General features: G+C 39.5%; 1 long non-coding RNA gene across 2 annotated transcripts in view; it reads right to left on the bottom strand.

Moving 5' to 3' along the window:
- The window catches only part of LOC116216428 (uncharacterized), a 60,378-nt gene that overhangs the window by 21,647 nt on the left and 15,051 nt on the right, over positions 1–23,680 (bottom strand). Inside the window, exons 3-5 of one of the 2 annotated variants that reach the window (XR_004159147.2) lie at positions 23,282–23,452; positions 9,479–9,560; positions 3,667–3,774 (exon numbers count right to left, since the gene is read on the bottom strand). This is a non-coding gene — a long non-coding RNA (uncharacterized LOC116216428). The remainder of the gene's footprint in view (positions 1–3,666; positions 3,775–9,478; positions 9,561–23,281; positions 23,453–23,680) is intronic. The other variant, XR_014882317.1, reaches the window with a different exon arrangement.

Below are 23,680 nucleotides of genomic sequence, written 5' to 3' on the forward strand. Positions count from 1 at the left end.
TTCAGGGGATGCCACAACACCTGATAACATGCGTAGATCTCTCTGCACAGTAATGGGTGTTATGGAAATTCAGTTAGCACGAAAGAGAGGAGGTGCATTGGCAGAATTGTAGGAGAGTCCTGCTCTCTCTTAGCATTGTAAATTACTATTTTACATTTTGTTTCGGTTCTTATTGTTTGTGACACTACTATGTCTCCTTTGTACTACTGAGTAACCTCAAAAAACAAAAAAATTAAACTAAAACCAGAGCCATTGAAACCTCTGCTAATTGGAGTTCTTTAAGATGATATTTAAAGTGTTTTGTTTTTTTTAATAATTATTTTCTTTTCAGGTTTTGTTTGCTGCTGTAATAATTTGCTCTCACTTCTTATATCTGATCTGGGAGGAAACAGAGCTAAGATACACTCCTTGATGCCATGCTTTGCATCATAGGGTAGTGGCTAAAATCCGGCTTGCAGAATTGAAGCAGAATAGATTCAATTGCTAAGTGATCCCACCACAGCTCATAGATACCTAACCATGGGCCTCAGAAGCATAGAGGTATTCCAAACTAATGGCACAGTGGAAAACTTTGGAGCAAGGTGTCTTCTTGGCCAAACAGAGAATGAGCAAGAGACACTGACATTACAGATTATGCATCATCACTTTCCCATTCTAGAACAGAAACAACTCTCCTTCCATTATTTCTTTCCTACCTTCCTTTTGTTACCCCATTCCGGTTGCAAATGAGCTTCCAAGTCTTAAAACCAATCCAAATATTTATGTCCAACACTCCCATTTCTCTTTGCCCATGTAAATACAAGTGTTTTCATGTGTTTTTTTTCTGTCTCCAACTATTCTGATTTCTTGAAAAATAGAAGTACCTTTGCCAGAGTGAGTGATAGTTTCCCAGTCATCAATGAGAGTGTATTGAAGTTGGTTAACAAAACCCTGATAAATGAGAATTTCCTTTATCTTCCAAACAAGACATGGTGCCAAAAGCATCAATGTGGACAATGGACAATGGAATACGTCTGAAAAAGGGCTCACTCTGGTATGTGATATAAAGGACAATATCTTAAAAAGTAGCAAAACATAGATAAGATTAATTTGCTCATTGCTTGGGAATTACCCTTTCACAGAAAAAAATAATCCGTGTTGTTTTGAATGCTCTGAGATAAAGTCAACACTCCCACCTGCTGGTCTCTTCTAAGAAAGTTTTCTCGTTTTTTTTTTTTCTGTCATGTTCTCCTTTTTCTGTCATGTTCTTTTGCTTTTTTTCCTTTCCCCTTTCCATTTCTTCTTCCTTTTTTTGTTTTGTTTTGTTTTGTTTCTCTTTTCAGATTAAAATTCCTATTTTCCATCAAAGGTCCTACAGATTTATACAGGTAAAAAGAATTGCTTTGGGAAAAATATAGTACTGGAAAATGCACATCCTCAGAATAATGTGTTTGTTCTTTTCTGACACCTGTGAAATAGCTTACAGGTGACTTCCCACTGTGAGTGGAGCAGCTTTCACCCAGACATTGCATTCTGATAAAACAAGTAACAATTACTCAAAATGTACTCAAAGTAAGAGAAATCATCCTTTGGCTCTTTTTTTTTTCTTTTTCAAAATCATTCTAGTAATGTAAAAATACCACTTGCCATTACTGTGAATAAAGAAAACAATATAATTATAACATATATAATATAATTATAATTACTTTTCATTTTATGACAGCTAGGATCTCCCATTCTTCCTCATTCATAGTTCCACTGTGTCTTTCATTTATTCTTAAGGAACGCTGGCAAATTTTAAGTAACACTCCCTGCCTGAAGAAGGCTGGCAGAACACAGACCTCACCCAATCTTATTTATTTGACCCCTTAGTTGACCCCAGTGACTTTGTTTTCCCTTGCAAATAGACACATCTCATGTAAATGTGGGCTATGAAGAATGTAAGGCCCCATAGGAATTAATTTCTTCCATTACCTCAGAGTCATCTGTTATGAATACATGCACTTTCATGATGTTGCAAGTTGTCCAAGCTGCAGACAATGAGTAATTCTTATTAAGAAGCTCAGCTCAGCAGAAATCCATTTTGCCAACTAATATATGCAGGATATCTCCCACACACCTCCTTGTGTACTGCTCTTAATGTTTTGCATATAGTAATTTTTCTGTGTTTGGCTTTTCTTCACATTTGGTCTGAAAGCCAGTAAAAATACTGATATTCTTCACATAAGGGAAACACAGTATTTTACCTCAAAGCACTTTAACTATTTTCACTCTTTTATTTCCCCATTTCTGTAATACTTACAAAATTATAGATTATTTTTAGAAACGTGTGATGAGAAACAGAAACAAGATTTTAGAAGAACCTTCTAATCATTTATTTATAATTTAGCAGTAACTACTATAAATGGCTGCCTGTTATTATTCGTGTTACAGTAGTGCCTACAGGTTCCAACCAGGAAGCACAAGGGGATGAAATGACTTGCCCAGATCTGCACTGCAGCCAGAGCCAAACCAGAGGCAGAACCCACAGCCCTGTCTCAGTCTCTGTGGCCTAATCTTTAGTCCGTGCTGCTCCCCTCTTAGCCAAGAAGCACATTTTCATACATTTACCATAGGCTGATCTAGTGAAACCAGCCATACTCTGGTTTGCGAACACAGTTGGAGCTGAGTGCTGATGCCTAATAAGCTGTTTAATTTTGAATACTTAACTGCCAGTAGAAGGTGGCTTAATCACCTAAGAGCCAGATTTCCAGTGTCGTTTATACAGCTACATGCACAAAAGACCACTGACTGGGATTTTCAGAAGCACCTATTTTCTTCACTCCTTTGGGATAGTCATTTTGCAGGCTTGGGAGCTTGGTACTTTCTATAGTCTGTCCCTAGTGCAGGGACTGGAGTTTTTATAGGGAAGAGAGGCAAAAATGGGCCTCCATATTACAAGTACAGTTCACTTCCTGTGCCAGGGAATGATGGGGTTGCTGTGCTTCTGCACATCTCCCCATCTCCTTCACCTCATGGCAACCTTCAGTGCTAGCTTGGACTCTGCTAGAATTGCAAAGATCTCTATTTTGACAAGGTTACTTCATCTGCATTTTGCTGTTTGTGGGCCATTCCAACATCCTTTGAAATGTCGTGACACCTATTTTCTACCATTCTATTTCCTGTTACACGCTGGCTGGTTGGATGGATCAGGCAGACTGCTCCACTCCCATCTCTACCAAAAGTCCTAGTCTGTCTTATATAGGCCTGAATAAATACTACATGTGGAATGTGATGCCCTTGTTTCACACTGGCAGCCATGGGAGCTGAAAACCAGCACATCCAGCAAGAAGTGCTCAGCAGTTCATAGGCTTGAGTGCTTTTTCTCTAAATGCAAAATGCATTAGGTGACAGTGCTTGGGTCACACTCAGATGGACTCACCCTCTAGTTCTCACTTCTACGTGAGAAGAATATCAGCCCTAGCATTGCTTATGTTGTGGAATTATAGATTCTTCCTATTGAAATATTAGTTTATTTTTGATGCAAGAATGGCATGAATTGTTCTTCGACATACCTGCTGTTTTTAAGAACCATTTGGATGCCAATCAAATTGTCCAATTTTAACTCCAAATAAACCAACTTGGTGAACTTAAAATACCAGTGAAATAAAAGTGTTCAACTTTGTCAACAAGCAAGGTGTTCCTTACCTCTCTTGACATCTATAACTTCGTTGGTACATATGCAGTGGGCATTACTCTGCATCCCACATGGGGCTGTGGGTTCAGTGTGATGAACACATCCAAAAGCGAGGGAGGCTGCAGAAATAACATATGGTTTGTAAAGTGCTCCAGCATGAAAAGTATCTTAAAGGCAAAATATTTTACTTTATTAGATAGTCCTCCAGCTGTATTAATAAAATATTGGTTAGAAGTGCTTATACATATAAGATTTATCATGGTAAGACTGATTTCAAACTTACATTTACTGAAATGAAGAGAAATCAGTCATGCTGTCAATCCACATTCATTTCCTAGAATTTTATTTGAACCTGACAGCCCCCTAGAAACACACATTTCTTAGCCAGATATTTCCTTCATGCCAATTTGAGTCTCAACATCTCCACTTAGTTTTGTGGCATTGTGAAAAACTCAAATATTTCTGGACCGTATCCTGTGGCAATTCAATTGAAAGGGAACCTGTGGCATTCTTCAACAGAAAGATGCTTGCCTGGCAATGGTTTTTCATTCAAGGAAACATGATAAAAGTCCTTAACATGAACTACTGCTGTACAGTTGGCCTCCCAACTCCTCTGCTGTACTATAAGCTTTTAGTCTGGGACTTTGAAGATGAAATATATTTTGAGATGTGTATATTGCACCACAATCCTTTCTTTATGAAACCACAAGGTTTTTTTGCATTTAACTGCCAAAACCCAGAAAAAAAGTTATGTGGTTCAAGGAAATCCAGTCTTTACAGTACAAGCATGCACAGTTATGGGTCACAAACAACTCTGACTTACTCTTTCATCGATTTTTTTGAATAATTGATGCACTACCATACTTGTGGCTCTAGATGAAATACAGCCATTTTTAAAACAAACTTTTTTTTTTCATATCCCTCTCAGTTCCAGTGAATCTAAATTACTGTATTTTTTCTTACAGATTTTAGGCATGCCTACTAGGATGGCAAGTCTGTTGTCATTGAAATGCTAAAACAATGTGGAGGAAAAAAAACCTGAACATTTGCAAATATTCATTTTTAAAAATCCATTCAGTTCTAAAAAGAGCAGTGCTGTCTGCACTTATTCTTTTGGAGATGTTACATAGAAAAGAGTAGAAACAGTGAAATTCATTTTTGGAATTAATATACATGAAATTGGTTAGTCTTAAATCTAACAAGGATGTCCATCAGTATTCTGTAAACAAACATGGTAGTTATTATTTCTAGACAGGATATGTTGAGTTTTATGCATGCAAGCATCTGCAGGGGCTCATTTGTTAAACTGGCTAAGGTGTAAAAGGCTTTAATGACCTCCTAAATCTCCTCCTCTGGTTGTCACGGTGGAATGTCTTCCAAGGTCAGTCTCCCAAACAAGCAGGTTCACTCGTATTGTAAACAACCATTTATCAGATTGAATGATAATTGCCAGCGGGCTCTAAAACAGAGCTATATTTATCACAACACTTTCTTGTTGGGGTAATACAGGTCAGATACGCTTGCTCATGGACACATTAGACTTGAGTTTTCCTGAGTCTCTGCATCTTTCACAGTGGTCTTGTTTTCCCATTGTATTTGCTGTCTGGACAGGATGTTCTACCAGAGGAAGTGTTTTCTTGTGGAAAGACGTCAGATAGTTATCCAACAAACCCTCATCACTGCTAACTACCTGGCAGGCACAAGATTGATTTATGTATTTAGATATGAGCTTATGTTACTTTTACTGCTTTGCCTCATAAAGAAAGCAGTATGGCTTTAAAGTTGCTGACTAAAGCAGGCAATAATGCAAATTTCCCTTTGCACAATGAATCATCAGGTATTCATTTTACATATAATTTTGAATGTAAGAAACATTTAAAAGGGCATGGCTGGTCAGCAAGGTTAATTAATTGCTATGTTGGCGGACAGCTTTGTTTGAGAAGGCTGGGATGCTGTAATCATCTGAGACTTCCAAGGTTTTGATGAGGAAACAGGTCATCAAAAAAACCACCAGATTTTTAATAAAGCAACTGATAAATAAGAGGGCTGAAGAGATGGGGCAGAATTTTCTTAGAAATCTAATGCAATTACCAGTAATCAGAAATATGATATATTAAAACACATAAATGTTTTGGGTTAGTTTCCTCAGAATAATCTATTTTAGTGTGTATGAAAGCAAACGTTAGAATACCACAGGCAGCTTTTAAAAGACTTCTTGGTCCCTGGGCAGAGTTCTGGCAAGCAAGGGGAAGCTCTGCTTGATCACACAGCATGTGTTATGAACTGCATTTGATTTTATAGCTTTCCAAAAAGCTGTCCAAGAAGGAGGTTTTTTTCCTCCTTTTGCAAAGGGGTCTCAGCCATCTTAGTGTATGTTTTTCCTCACCCAGTTGACCCAGGCCAGGGAGATATTTGCCAAGAGGGTAAGCAGCTCCCAGAGGCAGTGACTAGAGTGCAGAGCTGGCTGGTTCAATTTGGAATAGTTGGGCTTTTGCTCACCTCTTTCATCAGGGATCCTCCTTTTTTTCTCTCTTTTTTCCATCTCCTGTTTAAAATTCTCTTCCACTCTTCTTTGTTTCTTTATTATTGCAGCAACTGGATTTGCCCCTATTATGGTACTGGCCTATTATGGTACCCCTATTATGGTAATGTAGAAAAGCATCTTCTAGGAAGGCAACTTCACTTACACTTCTTAAGCATTTGAGAAAATAAGCAAGTGAAAACACAGTATACAGGCTATGCTATCTAAAACCCAGCACCTACTGCAACTGCTGTAAGACGCCAGATCCTTCAGATCCTTTTTGAGATATCCAAGATCCATAAAACCAAAACAGGATCTTCCACCCAAGTGAGTCCCTGTGGAGGGGTGTTACCAGATACTCTCTACAAAATTCACCCATGCTGACCATGAAAAAAGAGAGATTTTACTTGTTATGAAAAACTTGGTACCTGCTTAAACAGAAACTGTTGAAATGCTGGGTGACTTTGATGGTGGCATTTGCTCATGGTTACCTGTATGAAATTTCTCTTTACCACATCCCACATCAATGGATTCTTATTCTCCAAACACCCAGAAGACTGGTTCCCACTTTACAGGCAAGACACTGGGATGCAGTATACAACCACATGCGTATCCATCCCCTTGTCCCAGTGTTTGCCCAGAAGGGAACACAGGCCTCCTGGTGTTCATGAGGTTGCACGTGGACCAGATCTTCCTCTTGCATGTAACGTTAAGTGTGGTAATGTAACCTCAAGCACCATTCATGGTATGTGTGGAAAAACCAGGCCCATACTACCACAAATAAAAATGGTTTTGCTTTCAGAAGGAGTTTCAAATGGAAATATTTTAGAGGATAATTCTTTGATATGGCTTCCATTACTCAGTTTTGTTTGTTATTTTAAAGCAGAGTATATTTGAGAGCTTATGCAAATAACTTGATATAGTTGGAAATTAGGAAAATAAAATGCAATTATTTGTTGTTTGGCTTTACATCTCATGTTTCAGTGGAAGTTTTACCAACATGTAGGTTTGTTAGAGAACCCCAAATGAAACAAAACTACTGAGAGTTTTATGATAAACTATGAAGGCTACCCTTACTATAGGCAGTGAAGAGTGTGCAATTTTGTACAGGCTCTGAAGACGTGGCAATTCCTGCAACACAGAATGTCTACTGGGTATTTATAATACCTCAATGCTTATCTTCTGAGACAGCTTTTGAAAAAGTACTGGTGCTTACACAATTCTGTTATGTTTTTGATGTTACACTGACTTAAAAAATGGAACCAAGGGGAACTTCTTCCCACGCAACTACACTTGAAAAAAAAGAACCAAAAAGAGGGGAACATAACTGCTGTTCGTTGCCACAAAATGTCAGCTTCATCAGCACACACCATCAAATCACTTTATTATAGTTCTGTGGTGTGGGAGTGTTGTTTGTCATTTTGTCATTGTTTCATTGCAAAGCATTTTCCCTCAAGCCCTATTTTCACCATCTGTGGTTTCTGCAAATTCTGGAGTATTCAGTGTAGGATTTTGTATTCGTACCAAGATTGAAATGAAAGTGAGTAATACTATTTGTTTTGCATTGTTGCATCCCAAACACTTTCAGATGTCTCATGTAATGATAGGAACTTCTTAAAGGCAATACAGGTTACTTCCCAAAGATTTATAATGTTTTCAATGCGTTAAAAATTATTTATTTCAATGTTTTCAGTTTTAAATTTTTTGTTGAAGTATGTTTGGCTTAGGTCTTTGAGAATAGTGACTTTTGGGTAGCTAGCCAGACAACATAATAAGCATCAGTTTTAGAAGGTCAAATCACTTGGAGGACACACAAATTCAGTATTCATTGCCCTCTATGGTACACTTACAGTGCATAATCTAAATAAAAAACCTTTGTAAATCTGGATTGTTTCCTTAGACCCTTAGCAGATTTAAATATATCATATTTATATGATATGATATGATCCAAGTACAAAGACCTATACTCACAATAAGATAGAATCTCATTGTTAGAATGGGAGGCATCCTCTTGCTGTTTAAGTCAATTTTAAAAATTCCCACTGGTGTTGGTGGTGCAAATTTATATCACCAAGCACTCTTTAGAGTCACCTGAAACAGCTCACTTGTGCTATTGGGAATGACACCATTTATGGGAATAGTCCAAAGACTCCTACGCAAAATGTCATGGCTTAGGAATGAAAGTTCAATAAATTGAGCTCAACTAGGGAGCTGGGTCCAGGAATTTGGGCGCCCAATAAAGCCAGTCCTGGATTTAAAAAAAAAAAAAAAGAATTTAAATAAATGGATCCTGCTTCAGCTAGGTGTGCAGACTGTATAAATCTGCGGGCTGTGTCTTCTGGATACCTGTATTTTTTGCCCCTGACAGTACAGTCTCAGGAAGCCAAATATAGAATGCTAGCCTTCTACTTCTGGATCTGTAAGTCTAGTCTTATGCACTAGTACTGCATGTTGCTATCAACTACTACACATCTTTTAAAATGCACAGCAAGAAGACAATTTCCTAATAGCTTATTTTGAAAAGAAAGGAAACAGATCTGTCACCCACTTCCTGACAAGCTGAACTATCTATTGAATCCACAATGCTCTACAACTATAATTCCTCACAGCATAAAATACAGCATACACAGACTCTTCTCTGTCTGCAGTTCTCAAACAAAACCACAGGGACATAAATCCTGCTCTCTGGAGGCTGGATAACAACTACTGGAATCTGGGCTCCTTTGAGAGCCTGGCATAACACAGGCAGTACATGCATGCTCATATATGCATGCACACATGAGAAACATGAAAGCACCTTTCAACTTTTATTGATTGATTCCACTTTCTTATTTGCCTATCTGGTTGCATTTTCTATGCTTGCTTTTTACTTGCTCTACGGTAGAAAGGGTAGACAAAGCACACAGTACAATGACAAACAATGCCGAGAGCAGTGAAAAGTAACGAAGTTACATTTCAGTATATAGGACTGATGTGTCACATCTTCTTAGGTAGCTTCCCAAAAATAGCTCAGTGGGCTATGAACCATCACAAGATAATGGAAAAAAATTACACAACAACTTGTAATGCTAGCAAAACTGAAAGCATGTCATCAGTATATACTTAGTAGTTATTTATAAAATCTGGGAATTTCCACTTTCCTTATTTCATAACGGATCTGTCTCTCTGAATACCTCATGACTGAATGTTGAGCACCACAACTTGCTGAGGAGTATTTACTGAAAGAAAGCTCGACCCCAGCCTGCCACTGCTCACAGGTGACTGCAACCTTGGCGCATGACATGGCTCCAAGAGAAGCGTACCTGAGGTGCTCTGCCACAGGCTGTGATCCCCTCGTCCACAGATGCATGGGTCCTTTTCAACTTCCCTTACAGTTCCAGCTTCCTGGTAGATGAAGCAAAAATTACTCTGATGAACGGTCAATTGAAATTTCCCCCAGTCGTTGGTCAGTATATTTAAAGAATTACTACAGTAATTATATTTTATGAGTATGAGTCACTTTTCTGTTTTTAAAAAAGTACTTCACTTTACCCATCTCTTTTAGTACATTTCCATTTGGTGTGGTTTGGCTGCATGGAGAAATGTGGCAGCTGGTTACTTGAAAATATTTAACAAAGCGCCAGATTCCTCAGCTCTGGCATACCTGTGGACCACATATATGGACATAATTGCAAACATCTGTCCACCCACCCATGTAACAGCTAAGAAGAGTCATTTAAGAAAAAGAAGGCTCAAATAGTCAGGTTTGAGGGTGAGGAACTGTAGAACTGCTTGTTTGTATGTTTATTTCTTCATATTACATTACCAGCTAATGGCCTTCAGAGACAAAGTTCTCTGTCATTTTCACAGGAGGGCCACGGCAATGCAATATATTGTAGTACCACAATACATACTCACTAAACCAAACTGTGACAGGTTACAACAAAAGCATAAACACTTAAAGAGCCTTATTAACAAACTAAGGACTTTCTATGGCATGAGTGAAATCAATAAGAGGTAGAGAAAAAAAGCCTTGGGTTTGCTCTGAAAAACATGTATCTCAAAGATGTGTCAAAAATATATAGTATCTATAACCCTAAGCAGAAAACCATGGATATCAGGAAGAATTTATTCTCAGAAAGACTAGTAAGGCATTTGAATAGGCAGCCCAGGGAGGTGTAGAATCACTGTAATTGCAATCACAGAATCATTAAGGTTGGAAAAGACCTCGAAGATCATCCAGTCCAACTGTCCACCTACAACCAAGGAACGTGTGGATGTGGCACATGAGAGACATGGTAAGTGGGCGTGGCGGAGATGGGCTGATGGTTGCACTTGATGATCTTAGAGGTCTTTTCCAACTTTAATGGTTCTACGGTTCTATGGTTCATTGTACCATGGAGCTACTTACATGAAGAAAAATGCAGCTAAAACTTTCTGAAATGATTCAATTATTTTAGCAGTCAAAACTGAGACTCCAGTCTTCAAACAACCCAGTCCCCATGCAGAGGATGGTGTACCACTGATGAGTCTTGGCCAGTCCTGGACTGATTTAACTTTTATCCAAGGTCATGCTGACTCAGGCATCTTGAAATCAATGAGTGCCATCAGATTCAGCCATGACAAGAGTCAGATCAGTGGCTTTTTTTACCTTCCAAAACTGGTTATATTTATTAGCCTTATTAAAATTCCCTCTAGGAAACAAGTTTTTCACATTATCTTGAATGACGTAAAGGCCTGGGCTAAAATCCTCTGAGCTAAGATGCTCAGAATCTGGATCCACAGTAACACCTGATATATTATACTCCCAACATTGCACTCACTGGCTGTCAAACTGAAATCACCTCTTTTCTCTAACCCACCTTCTCCCCTCTGCCAGTTATTCATACAGGGAATGGAGGATTGTTGAGCTCCGAGAGGCCTTCAAGAACTGGTAGACAACTGGTAGAGTCAGTCCCATCACTCCTTGAGCCATATGACTGGAATATTTGAAAGTGAGAGGATTCTGGAGAGATGTTATGCTCAAATGTGAGCAGGGAGGAGACAGTATTGCCTCCTCCAGTCTCTCAGTTCCTGGTTCTTTAAACAAGACGTGGAAAGGATAACAGTACAGCCTCAAGGCTGCTCTAAACCTCATCTGGATTGTGTTAGTGTATAAGGTGAGTCTGAGGCACTTTCTGCCATTGGAGCAAAAGTCCTCCTTGCTCAGTTAATTTTATACATACTGCATATACATAAACTTTGTAAATACTGAGAAGATGTTGCTCATATTTATTTCTTTTGGTGGACAACTTTTTCCTTTACAGAGTGCTGCCCTATGGATCTGACAGACAAGAGCTGACTTTGGTGTTTCTGAGACAATTCAAGACCGCACAAGTCCAGCTGCCCCAGGACTTCTGCCCCTGCCAAGGAGACAGTGGAGTGGAGCACTCCAGTCACATCACAGCAAAGATATTCAAGCCCCTTCATAGTGAGACTTCATCCATATGCAAATATTTTAAAGTTAAAACTGAGTGCTCAATTTACTACATATGCAACTAATCCACAATGAATTGCTAAGCTAAATACTTTTTTTTTTTCCTGCCCATTTATTTTCTTCTTGTTAGACTCCAGGTTCTCCCAAAAGGAAAGGGACATCTGTCTGAAGAAATTCAGCCTGGCAGAAAAGAGGTTGAGCACATGGCTTTCCTTGCTGTACCTCAAGGCTCTGTGGAAAACCATACAGGTGAAAAAAGATCTGTAAGCACAGCATTACAAGAAGCAGAACACACATTCGCAGCTTGAACAAAAGTTAAACTGAGAATGTGGTACAGTGTTTGCTCGGACTGATAATTTCTGACTGATGAAGACCTGAACAGTTCGAATGGATTTCATTTGCTGTTCTGATGTACCTCACAGTGATTTACAACTGATATTATATTGTGATACTATTACTCACTGTACAGCTCCACAAGCACATAATATATAAAATCTGCACCATGTTAAAAGGCAAGTTGAAAATCAGCTCTAAACATTTATTCTGTGGCCCAACTTCTAGCTTTTTTTTTTTTTTTTTTTTTTTTTTCCCAAAGCCAAAATGCTGTCTCCCATCATAAATGCTACACATAAATACTGTATAATGGGAACAAGGTGTCAGCTGGAGGCTTGCAGGCTCTACTTACCTCTTGATATTTTTTTTCTGTTTCTTGACTTATAGCACTGCAGCTGTGCTATCTTTAGTCTAACTGAAATGTTATTTTCCAAACAGATGCAGTGAGACCTAGATCTATATCAGATATCTATATCTACATGCCTATAGCAGACAAGGCATAAGATCTGAGAGAGGGCACAAAAGCCAGGCTCAGTTTGCTTCCAATCTGACAGCTTGTTTCTTTGTATAACTTAGCTTCTAGAATTGTCATTTCACTTTGCATAGAATGGCAAGACAGACTTCACTGTCTCACTCATGGAGATGTGTTGTAAGAACTCCAGTAGAAAAATACTTGTACTTCTGGATAGATAATGATACCTTTAGCAAGAATCATGCCCTGAGTATGGACTGGAGATATTCTTTTAGTCCCTCAGCATTGTTCCATTTATCTCAGATGCTTGCAATTAATGAAGCAATGAAATCACTGGTCAACAATGTGATATCAACCATGGCTTAATTGTTAGTAACCATTTCATTAATAGATAGATAGGGAGCAGAGAATTAACTATAAACTCAGACATCCAGCTATTGTCTGAAGTCTGAGGGTTGGTGCCAATTCTCCTAGCATGTGTTGGCCTCTGGAAACTAACCTATAAAGTCACAGCATGAGAAAATATCCAAGCATGAAAAAGTGTGTATACAGTTAGTAGCTCCTAGGGGTTTCACTGCAGGTGCAGTATAAGGAAAGCATCTCGCCACATAGAACAGTGAAATCCAAATGGCTACTGAAAAGTCACTGAAGGATAGTTCTATGGGTGGTGTCAGCACAAGACACGGATGCCATTTTCAGAATTACAGAGGACAGAGCTAGCCCATCTTTCATCCAACAATATTGCTAGACAGCCTTCCTATAAACCAGTAGACACAATATGACATAGAAAAACCACTATTAGATACTTCCTTCTGACTACAGATGTGTAGCTTGTGAACTAAAAAAAAGTAGATCAGAAGGGGTTGTCTCACACTAAACCTGTTTATTGCACAGTGCATCCCTGTGCACTCGGTTTGTTAGGGTTAAGCTAGCCAGTCAAGCTTCCCTCAAGAGATAGGTGGTCAAGACAGATAGGACTAACAACAGCATAGTCATCTGGCACAATAAGCACCCAGGAGAGAGGCATCTGCAACAGGAGGGTGTGTGTGTGTGTTTCCTGGTGAGCTTTCTCTGCATGATGGGGCTTTGGGCTCAATTTTGGATGTATGGTGAAAGAGGTCCAATAGATGCCTTGGGAGAAAGACCACTCCGGAGTGGGGACAAACTGGTTCCTCTCAAGTGTAACTCATTCCTTGACTGTCTTAGGGGAACTCTCTGAAAGAATTTCAAATGAATTATGTGAGGTCAGCCTGGGTTTATTGTTTGTTCTTTGGATCTAATATACTCATCTGAGTAAAAGCTAAATGCTTCTCTCCATAATTTTTGCTCCCTTTATTTCACACTTGAGCTTGTTCATCTGTTAGTGCTGTTATTTGTCACTTACTCGGATTGTTTAGTCATTCGGAAAATAAGGTATATAAAGGAGCAGGATAACAAATCTTACAAAATCGTGAAAACAAACTAATTATTAGCTGTTGCAGAGCAGAAGAGTAGCTTTGCTGGCTTCAAAGTTGATGTTAAATTTTTTTGATAGGCATTAGGATTGAGAAGCCTCCAGGTGACTGAGTCCGGTCCTTTGCTATGATATCATACATTCTCTTTTGCCATCTCTCCAGCTCATGTAAGCAGCCTAAATGCCTGGAAGGGTGTTTTCCTGTTATTCCAATATCTGTATTAACTGTTAGAAATCTGATTTCCAGCCTGAATTCATGGATGTTATATCCATATCATTCCCACAGTCTCTTGTGGAAAATCGCTTCAGCCTGTACTAACCGATGTACACAAAGAAGCAATATAACTGCTTCTAGTACATCAGTTACTGGAGTTAATGAATTAACTTCATTTGGGCTGTGTGGCCTCTAGAGAGCAGAGCCACACCATGCCACCGCTAGCTGGAGCCCTGGGAGAAACAAAGCTGCATTTTGCTTTGCAATTCAGTCTACCTGTTCCATCTGTCTTTTGATGTGACTGCAAGCTTTCATTTCTCATACAGGGTCACTCAGAGACTTTATGCCGCATTTTTTGTGCCTACAATCCTTTTGAAGTCAGTTCTCTATCTCCTTGTCCATTTTGCAACCGTGTGTCATCTTAAATACCTCTTCTTTGCACACAGGTCATTGGAATCGTATATTGCACTACAGGTGAAGCCTTGAATTGTCTATACGTGGCACAGATATATTTCACTTATTGCATCCTAAGATCATGATCACATCCAACCTGGAGATTACAGTCATTCTACAATTAACTGGTATGGTTGGGTATACCGTCTTCTCCATTGTTTCCAGATGTGTTTCTCAAACAGAAATTCTTGTTACTCATTCTGAAGGGCTGGATTTTGCACTTTGTGCTATTCACTTTCATTCCATTTCCATTACTTCTGTCCTCCGGGTCATCCAATTCTCTCTGCATGGTATTCTAGTCCTCCTCTGAATTGTCAGGGCCTTCCAACTTTGTGTCATCAACACATTTCATAAGCCCACTCCTACTTTTTGAGCCAAAACCAGCCCTTGACAAACCCCATTAATAGCCTGTCTCCAGCTCAATACTTCCTCTCTCGACACAGTCTGCTGTCATCTCTGCTTTAACCAGTTTTCTACCCATCTTACAATTTTTCTACTAATCCTCCTTTTCCTTAGCTAAGCAGACACTTTCTCACATGGCTCCACATCAACTGTTTTACTGAAATTGGGAACACTGTATTTCCTTTGTCTAAAGAAAACAGTCGTGTTAGAGAAAGATATTATACTAGTCTGGCATGATCAGACTATGACCAAACCAGTCTGAAAACGACATTTTCCATTTTTCTGCTTATCTTTATTCTTTCCTGCAACATTTCTTTTACAGACTTGCACGTTGTTGCAAAGTAAATGACCTCTAAATATTCAGAGCACCTTCTCACTTTTTATCCCATTTTGAGAGATGGATATGTTTTCTGTTCTTCAGCCATCTTCTCTGTCTTACGTGTCCAGGAGAGACGTTTTGTAATGAACTGGTGATTTCATGTGCCACTTCCTCAGTATTTCTGAGGTGGAGATTAACCTGCTCCCTTCAGTACAAGCTGGATGTAGCGTATGCACGTTCTGCTTCTGTCACTGTAGGAGTGATTCTCTCTGGCCATATCATCTCTCTCTCCATTGTCAATGACTTTGTGAATAAAGAAAATAAGGCACCATATACTTAGGAAAAATAATAATTAATCTCCACCCTGGACTACTGCATGGCAGTTCCTTTTTTTCTTTTGTGCTCAATTCCTATTTAGATCGCTGATTTTTTTTTTTTTTTTTTTTTTTGGTATTAGTTTTATTTCCTTTTTAAGGTCTAACACAGCTTGACTTTTGGCAATTCTTACTTTATTTATGCCCTTTGACCTCCAGACTGCTGCCTTCTTGTCTGATTAGTCTTTATTCTCATTCCTTTTAGGCTCTCTGTTATTATCCATTTGATTTTTAAGGTGGATTTTAATTCAGTTCCTTCCTACAAGGTCCCCTCCTACTTGTACCCTTACTTAGGAAACAAATCACTGATATTTTTTGGATCTCTGACTCAAAGGAGTTTCAGTTTTAAGTAGCTGTTGCTTTTCAGCCAATAGCAAAAAGTGAATACTTTTCTGAGGTACATCTTCAGATTATTTGTGAATCTACCATTATCATCCCCCATCTTATTTTATTCCTGACTTTTCCTGATCAGTGTGGAACTCGAAATACTAAGAAACTTACAAGTGCTCTTGTAAGGATTCTTCTCTGTGACTATAGAATGCCACAAGTAGCAAAAATTATCATGATTTTACAAAAGCCGTTCTTTTTTTTTTTTCTTTTTGTCTGTATACGTATATGTTCACATATTTATTTATACATATATATTGAGATAATGCATGTTAAAAAAAGACCGAAAATGATTTATCAACCTTAGTTATTTTAATGACCTTAACGGCACCAAAGTGCGATAATAGATCTTAGCAAATCATTCTACCAATAAAAAAACTGAAAGGAAAATGTCCCTACCTATCACAGCTCTCTCTCACAACCACACTAGAGAACAAGACCATACTTTAAAAATACCTCTGATAGGGTTACCCAGTGGCACACACAATATGCTCTCATAATATTTAGCTTCTACTCTGCCAGAAAGTGATTTAAATTGTTATTTATTCTCCTTGATTTGCTGCTACTTAGAAATTGGACTGAGTTGCAACTCATTATTGGACAGCACTGACCATGAACGTGCCTCAGAACTTAACAAGGTCCACTGTAATAAGTGATAACTAGTGATAGTAACAAGCACGGTTAATTTTATTCTTTGCTTTTTATGTCTTAACCTAATCCAAATTAGAGCCATGAAGAAGATCTGAATGTTCTGCTTCTGAAGAGAACTTGCACAGGCTGGCAAACAGCATGCCAAGGCCCTAAGAAATGTGTGACGTTTTAAATAGACATTTTCAGGTAGAATAGAAATGTCTGACTTGAAATGCTAAAGCCTGCCTGCTCCTCTCCCAGTTGGAGTGAGGGATGGGGAGAAAAACCTTTAGCACAGCTTATATCAGGACAGAGCAGAGCTGCATTTCTGGTGCTCGTAAGAGTGAATGGGCTACACCCTTTGAGAAAGGAAGGAGGAATATCATGTTGCTTCCTTCCAGGCACACAGTCCAGCTGAACTGCTCAAGTCTTTTCCAAGGACCATCCTTAGGGGACTCCTCGAACACCTCCTGCCTCTGCGGCATCAAACCCAAATCAGTCTGCATGCCACCGCATGGAAGAGGAGGTCTGGGACAGCATTGTGCACACAGTGAGACGTCTACCCTCAGCTAACCCATGCATTTACCTTAAGCATTGCTTTGAGAAGGCTGTTATGTGTCACTAGATTATGTGTTCCAGATTCCTATCAATAGCTGCTTTATAGCACCCATGTCATCATGACCATACTACGTGACAAAACTGCCTCTTAGTTAGGAAAAAGTATTATCTGTAAGGATGCAAAACAGGCTTTACTAAGTATGGATACTCACTACAGTGAGTGCTTCTACAGTCAACTTTTAAAAGCACAATGAGAAGTTCAGCTCTTGAACCTATAAAAATATTGATGCTTCCCTAACCTACCGCGTTCCTACCTCCTGAATGTGGGCTTTTTTTCCCTTCTCTGCATGTGGAAGGAGAAACACTCTAGACAATACAGTAAATTTTTGCCCTATTATTATACAGAAATCCTTTTTCTATTTAATTGCACTGACAATATTAAGCTCTGATACCAGCAGGCATATAATCTTCAGAGAGGCTGCTGCTCTGGATCATTCTATAGAGAAGTGCTCTTGAGTGTGTGTTTTGGGTTTTCTCTCTTTTTTTGTCTCTCTCTCAAATATCTATATGGGGAACCAGAATAGACAGATGCCAAAGTTAGGATACTAAAAATATTTACAGATGTGTCCACCACCCACTGAAATTAATGAGAGAAACTGGAGTGCCTCCCTGGTTAGAGAGAAATTAAGTATGCCTGTAATTTAAGCATGTTAATTCGCATCTATGTTACGAAAAGTTTGTGTTGATTCTGCTCCCAGGCAACCTCCTACAAAAACGCAAGCTAACTGCTATGACTGAGTCTTGGGATAATGGTTTGGACTCAGGAAGTCAGTTTTCTGGTAAAGGAAAACATCAGAGCCTGCACAGTTTGAAACTCCCTGCATGCACTCAGCCAACCTGCACGTCACAGATGTTTTCTGTCTGTGGAAAGCCAGCACTGAGCTGCCACACAGCGTGGATGGCAGCGAGAGGCTCAGCGACAGGTGCCTCTTACAGCTCATGCACCTGAAGCAGAACTGTGTCCTTTTTGCGTGGCAAGGGGTCAGTTTATGCAATGATACATTCTCTCTCAAGTGATGTCTGTAAGCAGTGCAAAGAAACCTGACCATTATGCGTCTATCTGTAATTTCTGATTTTATTCTTCCAAGCTTTTGATCACTCTCAAAGTCTGTTGGCTTCTAAACACAGCCAGTGTAATTCCTTTAAATTTTAGGAATCATGTTAGAAGAAAGCAACAACTGCCAAATATTTTTGATTTGTCAAGGATCATCCTAAATCTGTGCTGTGAACAGAAGCACCATTGTTTTTATCCAGAGCATTACATTGGCAGAACCGGGATGTGCAGACCTACAGTACATAGTCAGCCTTCTCCCTGTTGCCTCCAATGCTCAAAAGGTTTTACCATCCGTTTTTTCTCACCGAAAGGGTGGAATAAATTTTGCCTCTCATCTGGCTTTAATTTCAGGCAGTGTTAGGACAAGCAGAATCTCCAGTAGTACAGTGAGGAATTGGCTAGAAATATCCCTGCTATGGCCAGGACATTACCTTCTCAAAGACGGGTTTGCCACAGCACAGCCGTCGTGCACAGCTTATGCAAAGCACTCTTTGAAATATGGAAACATCCAGCATTTTTGCGTGGCAGCCAAGATAAGCCTTCAGTCCTGCCACTTTGCTGGGACCCACCCTGTGCAACCAACGCAAGGCTCTAGCTCAAGTCATGGAATGAGGCCACAGAGGCCAAGTGCTGCTCTGAGATGCACCCACATGACTCTACTAGGACAACTCATCTGAACAGGTGTGAGCCTAAGAAGGATCAAAAGCCAGCATCAAAAGAGCATTTTAAACCCACCGCCTCAATTTGTGAGATGCAGAGCCACTTCTGATCAGGTTAGTCAGAGCACGGAGCTCAGTGCATGGGGACATCAGAAAGGACCTCATACTCCTGGGCCCTGAGGCTGGCCGGAAAATTCCTCAGGGAGAGCTTTGCAAAGGCTCAGCATTCAGCTTAGATGCCAGAGTTTTACAAAGTGCTCATTATAAATCTTATGGAAAATCTGACAGCACTGAGAAATGTCTGAAATGGAGCAGATCTTTTCTAGAAGCTGAATTTTAGGTATACCACGAGCTGCTCTATTTTTAAGTCTCTATTTTAGGGTACTGGATTTTTATTAGTCAGTTGGTAGCCAATTAACAGTTAAAAAACCCCAACCAACAGATATCCCTCCACCCTTCCGGCTAAATTATCATCTGAGAGAGAGAAACAGCACCAAGCTATTTTCCTTCATATGACATGTCAAGTGGGCAGCATCTTGCAAGCCAAAGACATAAACACTAACTCACCCACGTAATTTTATTAGACTAAAATAAAACCATATGATGTTTCTGTATCAATGCCTGAAAAAATCAGTTCACTAGATTCCGGCAATGTAAAGCGTCCCTAACATTTTTGTTCAAACACACATATATAAAGCCCAATGAAAAATGGGGAAAGTTATTTTCAAGGAATAGCTGGAAAGCAGTTCCCCCAGAACAGAAGTTACCTCAGCTGTTTGCCATTACTGCCACTGACAATAACTCAGAATATGTTCACAATGCAGTGTATACAATAAACTACATTTTATAGGTGCTATTCAACAGCCAGTGAAGTAAATGAAAAGACTTAGAGTAAGTTCAGTGGATTTTGGAGTTGTCACTGTGCTTCACACCTCCTGTTACAGTCACACATTCAAAAACACTACCAACATCACGTATCACACCCTAAGTTAGAAATGGTGCTACCTAGCTTTAGGAATAACCATATAGCCAAGGTAACATCTATCCAGAAGACAATTGCTTCCATCTGTTTGAAAGAATGACACTGCTTAGTTATAGTTACATACTTTCATAGGAAAAATAGCAGCAGAAATACATGAATTCTGGCTTCAGTACTATTTCTTTAAACTACTGTTATTCAGCAGAGTTTGATTTTTCCAGGCAACGGAGCACAATACAAATTACCTACAAAACCTGCTGTCTGAACTAGCATATTTGAAAATTGAATGTAGTGATTTATGCAGTATCTTGTCATCGAGGAATCTCAAAATATTTTACAAATGAGAATGACCCCAAAGTATCTTCTGCTGTTATCTCCATTCCACGGAGCATGCAGAGCTTTCTCTGCTAAGCAACTTGCCACATCTGACGAGCAGAGCCAGGAGCAAGGGCCTCAGTGGTACTTTCTTAGTGACATTTTCTTACATTGCTTATTGCTCTCAGCAGGATCTGTTAATGCTCGTAGCCACGTAGAGTGAGATGAGCAGGTAACATTTCTTACTACAGACTCTATCCAGTACAGCTGCTTAAGACTGGCAGGTCTTGAACGAGAGCCTTCAGCACCCAAGTTTAGGAAAAGCCTTGTAACTCTCAGATCCTATATCACAGAATCATAGAGACATAGAATAGCTTGGGTTGGAAGTGACCTTAAAGATCATCAAGCTCCAACTTGCCTGCTGTGGGCAGGGTCTCCAGTCACTAGGTCACGTTTCCCAGGGCCCCATCCAACCTGGCCTTGAACACCTGCAGGGTAGATGAGGAACTGGAGAGCAGCAATTCACACCACTGTCACAAAAAGACAGGGGAGGCAGGGTAGGATTTCACGCTGTAAGTCTTGACATCACAGCAACAGACTGGAATAAGAGAGGTTTGCAGCACACAAGCACATAGGTATGGAAGCTGAGATCTCCATCCCTGATGATCAGATAGTCGTAGGGTCTGTTGTCTGTCCAACAGCATCCAACAACTCTCTTAAGCTCTGCTTTTGGCAAACCACCTGATTCTCATTCTTCACACAACCAGCCCATGCACACACACACACACATACACACACACACACACATACACACACTCAGGCATCTCGTTGCTTGCCTGTCTTTGTCACTAACTTTCCCAAGAGCATGAATCTAGCATGGAGATGCCAGTCCTTATTGAGTTCATCAACTGCAGCAAATACTTTCTTTTCACTACCTCTCTACAACTTTCAGTCCTCTGAATCTAGGAACTATTGAGTGTACCTCATCTCAGCCATAACAGCATGCTGCATGCATGAGTGATTGACCAGTGTTGTCCTTTGAAGGCTGAGAAACAGAGAGGATCATAGAATCATAGCATATGCCAAGTTGGAAGGGACCATGCCATCAAGCAGCAAAACCATGTGTTTTTTCTTTTTAAACAAAGGTCTATTCCCAGCTCTCTCTATTAGTGCTTGTGGTTTTTATTTAGAAGACGACTGGGATTGCTGTATATTGATTTCCTGTAATTTGCAATTAGGGAAAGGCTAGTGTGTAGATCACCTCCACACACAACTTAGCAACAGCTCTGAGGACATCTCTGTGCCTCTGTTTTGACTACTCATTCTTAGACACCAGTGGCCTCCACACAAAATGAACAACGTGATGTTTTAAGTTTGTATGAGAAAAGTATCAGACGTATATTTTCAAAACATATCTGAGACAAAAAAAGAGAAGTTGAAGATTCAGGAGAATTTATAGGCTATAAAATCAAACAAATCTGGATATTTTCTGAGCTAAGGAGATACAAGACAGATGATACTGACAAGAAAGAACTAACTAGGATTTTCATTCATAATAAAATTTTCAGTAATACAATGACAGCCAAAAGAAACCAACTCAGTTTTTTTCACTGCAATTACTTTAAATAAAATACGTCATTTTTCTCAGCCTGATGTTTGGCACTAAGATAGAATTGTACTTGAAATGAAGCAATAAAACACAATTAGCCATTTTATGTAGCAGTGGTAGTTTCAAATCCATTCTGAGCTAATAAAAAATTGTAGCATTTTTGAATCAACAATAAATCACAGATTAAGATGCCTACCAGGAACAAACACCAGTTCTACATTTTAACAAGTAACATTTGGTATTGTAGCCTCTCTGCCTGTTCTTTGTTCTCCTTATGCCTTTATTCCATCAAAAGAGTTGATTTATGCCACCATAGTCAAGACTTCATTACTTGCTATTTAACCTAGTGAAAATAAACCCTGTCTTGAGCAATCTGGAATACGTGAAAAATCAGAAGTTTTATTTTTGATCTTTTTCTTTTGGATATTGAACAGAAACGCCTTTTATTTTCCCTCACAAGCAACTACCTTGATTTTTTTTTTTTTCTTCATTTCTTTCAGCAACAAGGAATGGAAGATTAAAGAAACGGGATATGGTTTATTAAACCTTTTTCCACAGGCGTGCCCTATATGACAGACTGTGTCCCTGGAACACCTTGGCTCAAATGTAGTAGCTGTGGGTGTGGTGATTATTTCCTGGCACAAGGAGGGATTTCAGGAAAGCACTGACTCTGCCTTCTCCACCCAGGCAGGTTCCTGACCTCTACTTACAAGCGACAAGAGCTCTCGTGTGCATAAATCGTACCGGATCCTTAAGGCAAAACCACTCACAGTGTTTGCATTGTGGGTCTGTTCCCTTGAAAATATAAATGTGTGTGCAGCGTGCCTGAGGGTACCCAGTTCTGAATTATAGAGTGCCTTGTGAGCAGTTGTGGCATTTGGTTTAGAGATACTCCCCATGCCTCCCTCTCCACTTCCCACTTCTTATTTTAAATTCAGCTTTCAAAAACTTGTTACTGAAAATACTCTGATAGATTCGTGGCGGTGCTGACTAGCAATAGCTTTGCAAAAGGGAGTGAAAGATCACTTCACAGACTTCAGCTTCTTCCTGGAATTGCTGTTTTTTTCCTTTCACTTTTTTCTTTCTTGGAAGATATATTTTAAAAAGAAAAAAAGCGTGTATGAATTTACTGCTATGTGAGGCTGTTAGATGGGTAGCCACAGAGATCAAAGTGTTTTCTCCACTAAATAAGTGTGGCATGGAAAGTGCCAATTCTCTCTTTTCTAAGTCTGTTCTGAGGATGTACATCTGTGGGTGAGACCTTGCACAACCATGTCCAAAGAGAGCTTGAGCTAGAGAAAGTCCTGTTGAACGGGTAGTATGGACACAGGAGCTCTGTGTCCAGATCAGACTTACAGATGATAATGGCCCAATTTTACCTTTATTCTTTTCCAGACATTATCTGGCTTCTCCTGTGGGAACTTCTCAAGGCAACTGTGACAGTAGTGAGAAGATCATCATCACTGGGCCAGCGATATGAATTTTGTAGATTGGCAGCAGTAATACCAGGAAGTCTCAAGCATCATATGTACACTTCTTGTTTTCTTTTTCTAAAAAAGAAAAACAGAACAGCAAATGTGGTCAATGCCTAAAACCAAGACATTGTGTCTGGTCAACAAATGACCCTTCTCTTTCCTCTGAAGATCAAAGTATTATGATTAAACTTAGTAAGGAGAATGTGGTGGGGAAGATGAGTCAAGGAGCAAGAGGAGCATGAACTGAAAATGAATGGACCAAGTTTTAGGCACACATTAGAGCAAACCTGCGCAACAGGTACA

Source organism: Meleagris gallopavo, chromosome 3, assembly GCF_905368555.1.
Source record: "Meleagris gallopavo chromosome 3, MGAL_WU_HG_1.1, whole genome shotgun sequence".
Lineage (NCBI taxonomy): Eukaryota > Metazoa > Chordata > Aves > Galliformes > Phasianidae > Meleagris > Meleagris gallopavo.